This window comes from Amblyomma americanum, chromosome 2 (genome assembly GCF_052857255.1).
Source record: "Amblyomma americanum isolate KBUSLIRL-KWMA chromosome 2, ASM5285725v1, whole genome shotgun sequence".
In the NCBI taxonomy this organism is placed as follows: Eukaryota; Metazoa; Arthropoda; class Arachnida; order Ixodida; family Ixodidae; genus Amblyomma; species Amblyomma americanum.
Window position 1 is genome coordinate 113,309,568 of NC_135498.1, and position 13,960 is coordinate 113,323,527.

Sequence of the window (13,960 nt, forward strand, 5' to 3'; positions counted from 1 at the left end):
GATCGGAAGCACCTGAATTTAGGTGGCGAGTTGATAGAGTTTGCTGCCGCGGTGATATAGTTCTTATGTAATCCAATTCAAGGAAAAGGAGACGAATCTCTGGTTGAGTTTCCATAACCTTAATATTAATTTACCGATGCTTTCGTACGCATTAGGTATCAATGTCGGAGCATTTTTGGCCTATGACAACCATGCGTCTCGTAAGTTGCGATACGTTTTCCTGCGTGCACATGTTTAATATAATTCATTTAGTGCTCAAGCGCTAAAACGTTAAAAAATTCGTCGCTTTGTCCTGGCAAACGATGAGCGTTTATGAAAGCTATAGGTGCTAGTCAGCAATTCTGCTTAAAGCTTATCGAGTGTTATTTTTTCCGATCGAGTGTTATTTTTTTTACATCACCGTTTTAGCCGGCCTACTCCAGCGTCGGCGGCGTCAGCAGTTCCTACAGGAGTCCCACAATGGGCTCAGCGGACTCGGACCCGGAGGCGTTCGAAGGTGGCAGGCGCTTTATAGACAAGGCGCAACGCCCGGCCTCCCAGGTCCTGCAGCTCCGCGAGACCATACCGCTTCCGGAGGGCGGGCAGGCAGCTGCTCAGGAAGCGTTTCAAGGCGGCGTCGAAGAACGCCGGAATGGCAGCTTTGGAACGGGCGCTGTAGCTCCGTGAGCCGCCGCAAGGCAAGCCGGTAAGGGACAGGGGCTTGTTGCAGAACTGAATTAGTTCGTCCAGTATATTTTGTATGAAAGGCTCTCGACTCTTCACCTGCTGGATTATACTTAAGTGGAACATTTTGTCCGGATAGTTGGTGAATTACTTCTGACATGGCCAACGTGCGCGAAAAAAGCACACACACGGGACAGGGTACAGGACGAGCACAAACTGACAAATTTATTCGTAGAGCGTGGCACTATTTGAGAAGAGCACAAAAAACCTGGCATGAGCAGTCAAAACCGCGCATCTTACAAACAATTGAAATGAAAAGCGCGACAGAGGCGGTAAGAAAAGAAAGACAGATAGTGAGGCCGTATGTGCATAAGATGTCGCACAACCTGAAGAAAGTGGCGGGAAAGTATAAAGTGCCAAGCTTACTGGACTGTTAACAGTGGCAAAGCTATGCCCTCGCATCATTATACAAGAAGCAAAGAAATGTGGTTGTAGCTAGAAACACGCGAGGCGCTTTGTGGAATGCGCCATCGGTGTCATATACGAAATACCACCAACCTGTGCGAAGAGGTACGTAGTCCAGACTGGACGCTGCGCTAACGATTGTGCACGGGAACATGACCTATCGTTATCGATAGGGGAGGGTTCAAATGTGCCTAGTAGTAGTAGTAGTAAAGACTTTTATTCGACCATAATTTATAGGCCGAGCATGTCGATCGCCTGGGCGACCAGAAGCCGCTGTTCTTCTTCCCCTTCAGCGCCAAGCCAGTCGAGCCAGGTGGTGATGGATAGAAAGGGTGGGGGGAAGGAACCCGACTGCTGAGCAGCCGGGCAATAGAAGAGGCAATGGGCCAGGTCCGCATAGATGCAGGGGCATAAACATTGCCTGACTTACGAGGACAGCAGGCCCCCGCTGGGTGAGGTCAGAATTCTGGGCAAAACCCGCAACACAATCGCACGTGAACTGATGGAAGCCTATATCATAAAGAAAAGTGTGCTTGACTGTAGCAAAGGTTCTTCTGTTGATCTCTACATTACTGCAATAGCCTTTCTTGATAAAATAATTGGTTTTTGGTTAAATAAATGGCGCAGCATCTGTCTCATATATAGTTGGACACCTGAACCGCGTCGTAAGGGAAGGGATAAAGAAGGGAGTTAAAGAAGAAAGGAAGAAAGAGGTGCCGTAGTGGAGGGCTCCGGAATAATTTCGACCACCTGGGGATATTTAACGTGCACTGACATCGCACAGCACACCGCCTTAGCACAGCACATCGCCGTAGCCGACGTGGTCGGGTTCTAGCTCGGGAACTCCGGATCGCATGTCGAGCGCCCTAACCACTGAGCCACCGCGGCGGGTAGCCTTTCTTGGTAAGATCTAAGATTAAGCCATGGCGTCTGCGGTTTGTAAGATGCGTGGTATGGACGGCGCCTACAGAGATATAATGTGCCGAAATGGCTGAAGCTGATATTGAACGCTTTGCGACAAGCCTAAAAGAACTATCTTAAGTGAGCCGTTTAAAATGTAGGCGAAAAGTTTCTTTTACACGAGCGTCACTACGTGCCGCGAAAGCACACGTGTGGCTTCAAAACACAAGTGAATTTTTTCGTCTGTTATGTATGCATTTCTGAAAAGCCAATGAGCTGAATTTCAATTTTTCTCCAAGTATACCGTATCAAAAATCTCCGTTTTAATTCAAAGTAGCGTCTTAATTTTGTTCTTAGAATACGGTATTCAGTGGGCACAGCCAAACTTCAGTTTGCTAGAGTCCCTTCGAGAACACCAGGCAGCATAAATTATTTCAAAGGGCCGAGTCACGTAGTGCGTCTCTTGCTGGTTCTTGCTTTCGCACAGCGTACACTAATAAAACATGTTTGCTTCTTTTTACAAGCACCTTTAGTTGAATCTTCCTTCTGACAGTAATGAGGAATTGTGCACTGGTATCTCTGGGCAGGCAAACTAGACCTGAACACACAGCTTCGTGGTTGTGTTGCCACCAGCGGCCCTCTTCTTCAGTACCCATTGGCTTATCTACTTCAAACTGACGCATCGTACTGACGTCACTGAAGGAAGTTTATAATTCTATAGACCCATTCCCGCGCTCGAATAAGCACGCCTTTGTATTAAGTTGCTAACTCCGCTTTGAAAAAATTTGCACAGCTAAATTCCCCTGCTTAGCGCATTTATCCAAAAGAACCCATTGGCATTCGGGCCATTAACGACCCTCCAGGTTTTTCCCGTGACACCACCCGCAGGTTGCGCTGATCTTTCTCTGTCCTTCTTAAAGCAGCAAACAGGTTTCCCCCTTTCTTTTCGGCGCGCGCTCCGACAGCCGTTGCTAAGGCGACCTAAAGCCTTTCACTATCTCGCTATCTTTCTATTGCCCCTGCGCCAAGGTTTCCTCCTTTCCGCAGTGTAATGCCTGACGCTGCGAGGTGTAACATTGATTCCACCTTTGAAGGCCCAATGTTTGGCTCTTTGACTAAGCTTCCACAGCTATCGTGGTAAATTAGCTTGGTAGAGACAATCCTTGTGCCGCCCATAACTTGGCACGTCGGCCTTGTTTTAAGAGTAGCTCGTCTGCGCTAGTGCATAATTTAAGGCCCCTGCATGTTTGAAGACCTCTGCAGTAATTTGAACATTAATAGTTCGCGATTAGCCTTCTTTAGGCTCTCATATCATGTCAACTCAAATCTGAATACCTTCTTTTCGTTTTGTGCATGCTATAACAGGCCTCGGACGTACGTCTAATAATCCACCCGCCGTGGTGGCTTAGTTGCTGTGGCGCTCGGTTATTGAGCCAAAGGACGCGTGAGGTATCAGTGCTTCGGCGGCGTCGTTTCCCTGGTAGCCACATTCAAAAGGCGCATGTGTGCTGTATTGTCATCTGACGTTAATAATCTCAGCTGGTTGAAATATTCACGGAGACGTCCGCTACTGCGCCTTTTCTTATTTTTTGTTTCACTCCCGGCGCAGCCACCTGGCGGCAGCTACATTCTATGAGGCGCAGGTGTCGCCACGAACTGCACACGAACAGCAGGATTGCTTCAGGCGATCTGGTGCAGATTAACTCAAGCGTAAAGGAAATGTCGTGAGGGATTACTGAGACTTGCGTAACTTGTTTGAACAGAAGTAGAAGCATCGAGTCCAATGAGGGGGATTTTAGATTTTCGGGCCTGATACACAGAACAGTGTACGCTTGTGAATGACGCCCCCTCGACGCTTGTATGTTCAGGGTCGGTCTAAAGTTCCCGGACCACACTGCCTCCTTTTCAACAGTATACCTAGGCACTTAAGAACCAGAATAAGCAGACGTTAGAACGCTACTACTGCCACACTCTGATATTTTCAGCTTCTGGGGTGACGTAACAGCCCGGCTATACGCCTCAAAAGCAGACCCTGTGGCTTGGGAACCTTTGACCGACCTTGTACCTTCCACTGCACGGTGAGCAAGTGTCTATATTCGCCGAACTTTTTTTTCCTTCACTCACGAGAGGCGAACTGGGGACAGGCCATGATGCTGTGTGCTCACCTGTGGCTTTCGGGCAGAACCTCTCCATGGGTATCTCCAATATGTTTTCTACACATTCTGTAATCCTTCCTGTGCAACTGGCGTCATTTCTGAGATCTTTGGTTTACGCAAGCGTCATAACAGGCCGCCGGCGGGCCATCACCCGCTTTCTTTGAAGAAGCTTCATCAATAGGACCTGCGCTTTATTCTCAAATATCCTCCAGCACATGAAGGTTGTCTGCCGAATAGGAATGCTGCAAGCGATTCTGCAATTAACAGACGGCCTGTACAACTAGATGCCATGCACCAAATAAGCCAGTGTTAAAACAACGCATCCACCACTTCGTGCTACTCGACAGCCCAGTCTCTTCATAACCATACATGCGTTGTCCTGAGTCGGAAAATAGGCAAGCGTGCTATGGTTATTCCTTTTTCGTCGCAGGGCCCCGGACATGTGCAAGTAATTTCGCATTGGGCCAACTGGACGTGGAAGCACCTGGTCACTTCTGTTCGGTTCTGCTACGAGTACAAGTACGGGATCGCCCGATCGTTAGTGAACGTATTTTTTAAATAATTGAAATCAACGTTTAATAAACACTGCGAAGAGATTTTCGCTATCACAACAAGCCTCTTATTTTCTTGTGCGCTCTGTACACTCGCTGTGTTTCAACGGGTACAATATTGGCAGCGGCTTTGACTGCGTCATGAAGTGATCGACTGTGATTGATTAGTAATAGTCTCAATTCATTTATATATTTCCAACAGCACTTTTATAAAAGGCCTGAAAAGTGTATTCTGGGGCAAAAGTATATACGGTATAAAGCATTACAATTTCGCTGCGCGTAACAAACTTTTCAGCCTTTCCTCGCAATTTCATGCAGCCTGTGCCCAGCTGGTTACGCGTGCAGTCCGTTTCTGGCCTCTAATATCCGACTGCCGACTACACGTTGCTCAAACACAAAGCAAATACGCAGCGTTTCTTTTTGTTTACGTTAGCACGATCAGACAGACAGTAATAATAATTGGTTTTCGGGGAAAGGAAATGGTGCAGTATGTGTCTCATATATCGACGCTATAGCACCCGTGTGCTGTGCGATGTCAGTGCACGTTAAAGATCCCCAGGTGGTCGAAATTATTCCAGAGCCCTCCACTTCGGCACCTCCTTCTTCCCTTCTTCTTTCACTCCCTCCCTTGTCCCTTCCCTTACGGCGCGGTTCAGGTGTCCAACGATATATGAGACAGATACTGCGCCATTTCCTTTCCCCAAAAAACCATTTTTTATTATTGGACACCTGAGCCGCGCTGTAAGGAAAGGGATAAAGGAGTGAGTGAAATGAGAAATGAAGAAAGAGGTGCCGTAGTGGTGGGCTCCGGAATAATTTCGACCACCAGGGGATCTTTAACGTGCACTGACATAGCACAGCACATGGGCGCCTTAGCGTTTTGCCTCCACAAAAACGCTGCCGCCGCGAACCCGGGACTCCGGATCATTAGTCGAGTGCCTTAACCACTGAGCCACCGCGGCGGAGTCAGACAGAACAGGTTCTTGATAAACGCAGCCAACCACCTGTGAAGCTGTGGTTGACCGAAAGGCAGAGGACCACATCTCTCTCCCTGCCAAATTTCGTGGCACACAGTTCCATAACCTCCATCTTTGCTACACCTCTGTATGCACCTTTAACTTAAATGTTATGCCTCTATAATGCCGTTGAAAAAGAACATCATTAAAAGGACGTTATGAAGAACTCCACCCAATCTTCTAAGAAAAATACATTGTTTGTTCGTTTTTTTTGCAGATTGATGTTTAATCGGCAGCAAAAAATGCATTTGTTGGTGATAGAGATGAATTTAAATCCGAAGCATTCTTTTTCCGGCTTTTGTTTCAAGCTCTGGGCCCAAGTAGCGAAAAGGACCACGTGGTAATACCCGCCGCGGTGGCTTAGTGGTTAAGGCGCTTGTGTACAGAGCCGCAGTACCTGAGTTCCAACCCTACCTCCTCCCTAGTGCTGTGCGATGTCAGTGAATGAATGAATGAAAAACTTTATTGGTTCCTTTAGGAAGTAGTAGCGGTAGAGGACGAAGTCTTCGTCTTGAAGCTTGGGTCCTCCTTGGCCGTGGGTGGGCCCCTAGTCCAGGGCTCCACTGAGTCGGGCCACCTCGCTTGCGTGTGCTATGAGGGCCCTTTGGACCCCTAGCTCGCAGCTGGTGAGCCGGCTCTCCCATTGCTCCGCACTTGGTGTTTTGTGTTTGTGGAATGGTTGACTTCTTCCGCACTCCCATGTGACATGATATAGTGTTGGTTTTGCTCCGCACCATGGACAGTTGGCGCTATACGCTGTGGGGAATATCTTGTTTAATATGTATAAGTTTGGGAAGGAGCCTGTTTGCAGTCTTCGCCATCCTGTGGCTTCCTCCTTGGATAATGCTTTATGTGGTGGGGGGTATTGGAATCTTAGCCCCTTATATAGGTTTAATAATTCCGAATAGCTGTCCCCGCAATTAATCTGGGGCCCCTCCGGGGTTAATGACGTTCCTGCTCGGCTGGTCATTCCTCGAGCTAGGTTGTCTGCCCCTTCGTTGCCCCTGATCCATGCGTGACTCGGTATCCAGATTATGTTCTGTATTGGTCGTCCCTCAGGGAGCAGAGCTCTACTGAGGATCTTGAGTGCCGTGCTGCTAATTCTGCCTCTAGTATAGCTCCGGCACGCCTCTTGTGAATCCGTTAAGATGTTAAGGGATCTCCCTGTCCTATATCCTTCATTCGCTGCCAGGGCGACAGCAATCTCCTCTGCCTCCGTTATGCTAGATACTTCGGCTGTGAGGCTTGTGATGTGTTCTCCGTGGTAATTTACAACTACTGCTACCGCGCTATTTTTGTGTGTTTGGGGGTATAGGCAGGCATCAGTGTAGACTGTGTTGACCCGATGCCCCATGTTCCTCTCATAAAATTCTGCCCTAACCTGTCTCCTGTTAGCATGGTGATTTGGATCCATGTTTCGGGGGATAGGTTGTATGCATAGCTTTTTTCTTAGCGGGTCTGGTACTGCGGCCCTGCTATTTTGTGGCTTTTCTCTTTCCCGACCTAGCTTTGTCAGGAGCGCCCTTCCAGTGGTTGTGTTGCTAAGTCTTCGTATTTGTGCCTTGAGCTGGCATTCCCTTAATTCTTCGAAGGTGTTGCGGATTCCGAGTTGCATGAGCTTGTCGTTGGATGTATTTCTTGGGAGATGAAGAGCTGTTTTGTATGCCTTCCGGAGTATTGTCTCCGCTTGCTCCTTCTCTGCTTTGATAGTCACATGGTACGGTAATGAATATGTTACCCGGCTGACCACTAGGCTGTTGACTAGCCTGAGTGTGTCCTCCTTCATGCCATACCTCTTGTGCGCTACTCTGCTGATCATCAGGCCTACTTGTCCTGCCGCTTTTCTTAGCAGGCTCAGTGTATGACTGCACTTCCGGCTTCCTTGCAGCCACAAGCCGATGATTCTGATCATCTTTTGTTCCGGAATGTTGTGGCCCTCGAGTTTTATTTTGAGTAGAGCATCCGTGGGGTTCCTACCAACTCTCAGGAGCTCAGATTTTTCCGTGGAGCATTTAAGTCCTCTTTGTTTTGTGTATTCTTCAATGCAGGTTGCAACCTCTTGTAGCACCTCCTGCTTCTCCCCCAGTGAGCCTTGGGTGGTCCAGATGGTGATATCGTCTGCGTACATTGCATGCCTAATGCCCTGGACTTGGCTGAGTTTCTTGGCGAGGTTGACCATCGCTATGTTAAAGAGTATTGGCGAGATTACTGAGCCTTGCGGAGTGCCCTTGCATGGCGTTTGAAAGGTGTCACTCCGCAGGTCTCCTAGGCCTACCGTCGCTGTTCTGTCCATGAGGAAGCTTCTAACGTAGTCATGGACCTTCTTCCCGCAGTTGGTGGTGTTAAGTCCTTCCATAATGGCGGCATGGGATACGTTGTCAAAGGCCCCTTTAATATCGATGGCCATGACAACGTTCTCCCTGTTCTTTGGCATTGTTTCGAGTACCTCTTCTTTTAGTTGTAGCAAGATGTCTTGGGTTGATAAATTTGCCCTGAATCCGAACATGGTGTTGTGGTACCATTCTCCGTCTTCTAGATGAATTTGTATTCTTCGGGTAACTATTCTCTCGTTCAGCTTGCCTAGGCATGATGTTAGCGAGATCGGTCTGAGGTTTTCAATTTGGAGTTTCTTGCCGGGCTTGGGGATCATGACGACAACGGCGTGTTTCCACTCCGCTGGGACCGTCCATTCTTCCCATTGTTTGTTTAGGTATAGGGTGAGTTGGCTGATTGCTTCGTCGCTTAAATTTCAGATTAACAAGTTATGAATCTTGTCCGCCCCTGCTGCCGTATTTTTCGTTGCTGCACTTATAGCCTCGACGACCTCTTCTCTTGTGATGGGTCTGTCCGTGGTTGGGTTTTCTTCGCCCTGGTAGTCGCCTTGGTAGCCGTCTACCTGGTCCTTCCCTTAGCATTTTTCTCGTACTGCCTGGAGCAGCTGTTCTTCTGTACTTTCGTAGTGATGAATTAGCCATTGGATGGATTTGCTGCTTTCCGCCTTGCTTTTGCTCGGATCCATGGATGTTCTGAGGATCTGCCGCGTTCTAGCCGTGCTGAGGGTGCCATTCAGCGAGGTACTAAACTGCTGCCACCCTTGTCTTGCCAGCTGCGTTGCATATTCCTCTGCTTGCCTGGTGATTTCGGCAATCTTCTTCTTTAGCTTGCTGTTTAGCTTTTGGCGCTTCCACCGCTTGGTCAGGCCTCGTCTTGCCTCCCAGAGCCCGAGGAGTCGCTTGTCCACTTCTGGTGCTTGTTCTGTTCGATCCATTTCTTTAGTGTAGAGATCCCTGATTTGTCTAAGCTGTTGGCTCCAATCTTCTGCCGAAGTTATGTCGTCCTTAATTTGTTTGCAGTGGGTGCGGAAGGCAGCCCAGTCAGTTAGGTTTGCCTTGCCGATCTTCCTTTTGATGCTTTCTGCCTCTGTGCTGACCCTAATGATGTAGTGGTTGTTGCCGAGATTTTCTTGCAGGTTCTCCCATTCGACTTGCTTAGCGCCCCTGACTAAGGTTAGGTTGGGACATGTGTCCACGCTTACGCTATTACCCTGTCTAGTAGGCTGACTTTAATCTGTGAGAAACTCGCAGCCTATGTATTCCGCTGCTGTGCAGATGCCGCGCCCCTTTTTATCTTAAATCCTGCTGCCCCATTGTGGGCTTTTCGCATTAAAATCTCCTGCTATTATTAGCGTATTCTGCCCTGCAAGCTTCTTTGCTTCCGCAATAAGCTTAATGAAGTATGTCAGTGAACATTACTAAAGATCCCCAGGGGGTCAAAATTCTTCCGGAGACCTCCACTACGGCACCGCGTTCTTCCTTTCTTCCCTCATTCTCTCCTATATTCCTTCTCTTGCGGCGCGGTTCGGGTGTCCACCGAGATTTGTGGGACAGTTACTGCGCAATTTCCTTTCCTCAAAAAAAACTAACAAAAAGATGTGGTAATCGTTTAGAAAAGGTTGGCAGTGTAGCTTGATCGAGGCACCCTGCGCAAGAAACGCTCGTGCCATCACAGCAATTTGTTCCCTAAAACGAAGGGAAGCTAAAAGCTCCGTTTGAATTAAAATTTGCGTTTTTGTAGCTTTAACTCGCTAATCTATCTACTCACCAAAATCTGTCCCTCTAAAAAATATATTGTTGGAGGAACTTCTTTTTATGCTTAAAGCCGCTGCATTTCCACTGCTGTGCACTAAGATGGTATCACATAGCCATGAATGAATGAGAAGAACATGCATGTAATACATTTGAGTCGCTATCGAACTGATTATCTACCCGTATTCCGGGCGTACCGTTTGCTCATTTGGCGTCTTCCGGAGAGATCCATGATGTCTTGTCTATTACTATCTACCTTAATTCCGATGGCTTGGAGCCTAGCTGAGAACTGTTCTTAGGCTGCTACGATTTGATGTTGAATAACATACGCGATATGCTGATGGAACAGACTTTCTAGTTGTTGCATTGCCTGCTCGAACATTATTTGGACCTTGCGATGTATCTACCCCAGAAATACCTGGAGGCGTTCTATCTTTTCTTCGAATACGTGTAGCTATTTTTATGCTTATCTCGAATGAAATATACTTTTGGGCTTGCGCGCCGGCAGGGACAGAGAAATGTACTCTCTTAACCAAGGAATGCACGTCAACTACCATACACTTAGACCTCCACACGGAAATCAAATATACTTCTACCAGCATGCACCTTCTCCATCTTGGCAGCCAGGGCGCTAACACGCGAACGTCTACAGGAGACCCTGAATGCGGAATGAAACGTTCGAGGATATCTTTAAGAAAGTCAGCAAATATACAGAAAAGGCACCCTTAGTCATAGTGGGTGACTTCAACACCCGTAGTTACGCTGGGGAGTACACTAAAGAAGAGAAAGGCAGGAAGTTTACCGAAGTTATCCCTAACGTGGAGCTCACCCTTCTCAATGTCCCCTAGCAACCAACACGCACAAGCAAAAGTGTGTCCAAAGGCACCAATCCAGTTCTACGACCAGTCGAGAATGGTTGTCACTGTGAATGGGTTAACACATATTAAAGCCGAGAGAGCTAGTGGCCACTACAACCTGGCCACCACGCTAGAAAGCAACTGATTCTGTAGACAGTGAGATAAAGTTACGCTTTACAAATTGTGGACCCTTCCTAAGGGGAGAATGAAGATTTAAAATATGGACCAAACACCTCATTGGCCTTAAGGATAAAGTCACTACGGCCATGCAAGCTTCGAGTGAGGTTCCTGCCATTGATCCCCACCACCTTCACCTTTGGGCAGCCGCACGTAAAGGGATGGTACGATGGCGTAGGCAGAAATTCATCGCAGAAAGGATCGCAGAAATCAGCAAAGAAGCCGACGACTACTCCTGACACATGGCGCGAACCAACTGGCTGAGGATGTATCTCTCACTACAGGGCAAGCTCGTCATACATGGCGCTTGGAGCTTGCTCCGATCCTTGCCCTAACCTACAGAAGCACAGCAGATCTGAAACGTAACCTGAAAAGGGCAATCCATAGATCACAAGCCTCATACGAAGACATTATAGACGCTGTCAAGAAGCGATATCTCTGAATGGGCTGTCCCAATACCTCACTCCTCGGATAAACAGGAGCAGAAAACACTCACCTGAATTAAAACTTCACTATCGAAGACGTACGGGCTCCATTCATAGCTGTGCGACAAAGCACAGCCTCGGGCTATGAAATATTACCATGATGTTAACAAACATGGACATCGGAGCCCGAGAATAACAGAATACTTGAACAAGTGTGGGTAGAGCTGCGAATTTCCCGAAGCCTGCGAGACAGCGGGTGTCAGTTTTATTCCCAAACCTGGCAATAAAGTAATCAACAACCTACGGCCCATCTCGGTCACGTCCTGTGCGGGCAAACTGATGAAAAGGATTGTGCACGACCGCCTCACCAACCATATAGACGACTAGGATATGTTTTCTGACACCATGTTCGGCTTACGGTCAAACCTGTCCACCAAGGATGAACTCTTCCAGCTAAAATTGGGAGGGGGGGGAATAACTGACCACCCATGAAAAAAACGATGAAAGCCGTCTAATCCCTCGACATTAAAAGGACTTTTCGCATTGTGAAACACGCCAAATTCAAGGAAACTTGGAAGAAACCAACCGTGGACGAAGTACGTTGTAATACATCAACAGCTTCAAAACAGGAGAGCTAGGGGACGCGAGACGACTCAGTCCGCATGGCAGACACGAGCACTCCGTAACGAGCCGCTTTTTCCCTGCCCCTCTTCAACCTGATGATGTGTAAACTGCCTGAAATGCTAAACCAAACCAATCGAATGGGACACGCTCTTTACGCCGATGACATATTAGTATGTACAACACGCGGAAACATCAGGCAAATCGAATCCTAACTCTAAGAAGCGGCTGTCGCAGTCCAAAATTATTCCTAAGAATGCAGACTAAAGTGTTAATCCGAGATGTAATAACTCATTGCCTTTCGCAGCAAAATCGATGACGCGGCGCTCATTCGCGGAGCAGGTCTCCAAGAGGTTGAAAAGATAGGAATCCTCCGGCGTCACATCAACAGGCGAGGAAGCAATGTAGCAAAACTATCGAAATTATACATTGGGAGACCAAGTGGGCCGAACGTTCGGGCCCAGCATCCACAAGAGAACCGGAATTCTGGAAAAAGAAACTCTCCTATTAGTACAGGCCTTCATGATCAGCATGCAGTGCCACCTATGCGGCCCACGATGTAAATGTCTACACATTATTATCAACAAAGTTTAAAAGCTGGCTCTTGACCTGCCAACGTCAGCATCGACGAAGCGACTTCTCCAACTAGGAGTCCACAACACAATTAGCGAATTTGTCGACGGTCATTTACTGCCCAAACCACTACACTTGCGACCACAAGCCCATTAGGACGTTTAAGTCACCTTAAGAGTGGAATACGTAAGTAGTAGATTTCACACTTGTCGCAGCTTTTGTTGAAACGCCTGCATTTGCTTGCCTTCAATTTCTATGCAAGTGTCTGTCGATCAACCGCCATACATATTAAGGCTGCTGACAGCAGTAGCAGGTATCCGCTATGCTGCGATGGTGTCGGCATTTGCATCTATCACATGTTAGTTCGCTAGCACAAAAACCCCCAATCTCAGATATCGCCGATGTTTGCTTTTCTTAAGCCTCTGTCCCTTGGGGTTGGTCAGTAAGAGCAACGTGGGTCAAAAGCCCTACCATAGAGAATGAGCTGATTTAGTACCTGAAGATAAAGTTTAACATATATCCCTGGGTAAACATTTCTAGTAATAATACCAACACGCCACCTGCCTCTGCTTTAATATAGAAAAAATCAGAGCTCTAGTCGAATAAAGGAAAGAAGTGGGCCTCGCAAGCTCACGTGACGTTCCGAATATGTCGCGGTCTTTACTACCAGCAGGAGCGCTCACAGCACTGACAACGAACGCGTCTGCCGAAAAAAGAGCACCTGAGGTTTCCGAGGCAGTTCCAGTACACCCTTAGGTATGGGCACAACGCACAGAGCGATGCTGGTGTGCACCGGCGACGCGGTAGACTTCAGACGCGTCACCACGGCTGCGGACACGGTGAGGAGCTACCGCAACAGCACCATGACGAGTTCCAGGGGCCTGGTGGCCATCGGGTGGGGCGCAGGGCTCGCGCGCTTGGCTGAACGTCCGGGCTTCCAGCGCCTGAATCCCCGAGGGAGACCGCAGCTCCGCGAGTTGCGATGGGCTGACCATCACGCTAAACTACCAGGGGCCCTGGGACATGCTGTAGTCAACGCGGCGATGTCTTCCCAGAAGGACGAGCAGGAGCCAGCGCAGGCCGAACAGGTAGCAAACGCCTCATATGTAGTCTATAACATGTTTTATAGGAAAAGCTGACAATGGCGTCTGCTTTATTTTTGCATCTTCTAGTCTCTAAATGAACAAATGAAAAGGCTACGAAGGTTTAACGTCCCAAAGCGACTGAGGTTATGAGGGATGCCATAGTGAAGGTCTCCGGAAATTTCGGCCACCTGTGGTTCTTTAACGTGCACTGGCGTCGCACAGTACACGGGCGCCTCAGCGTTTTCCCTCCATAAAAACGCAGCCGCCGTGGTCTGGTTCGAGCCCGGGAACTCCGGATCAGTAGCCGAGCTTCCTAACCACTGAGCCACCGTGGCGGGTAATACGCGTTAATAATAATTGGTTTTTGGGGACAGAAAGTAGCGCAG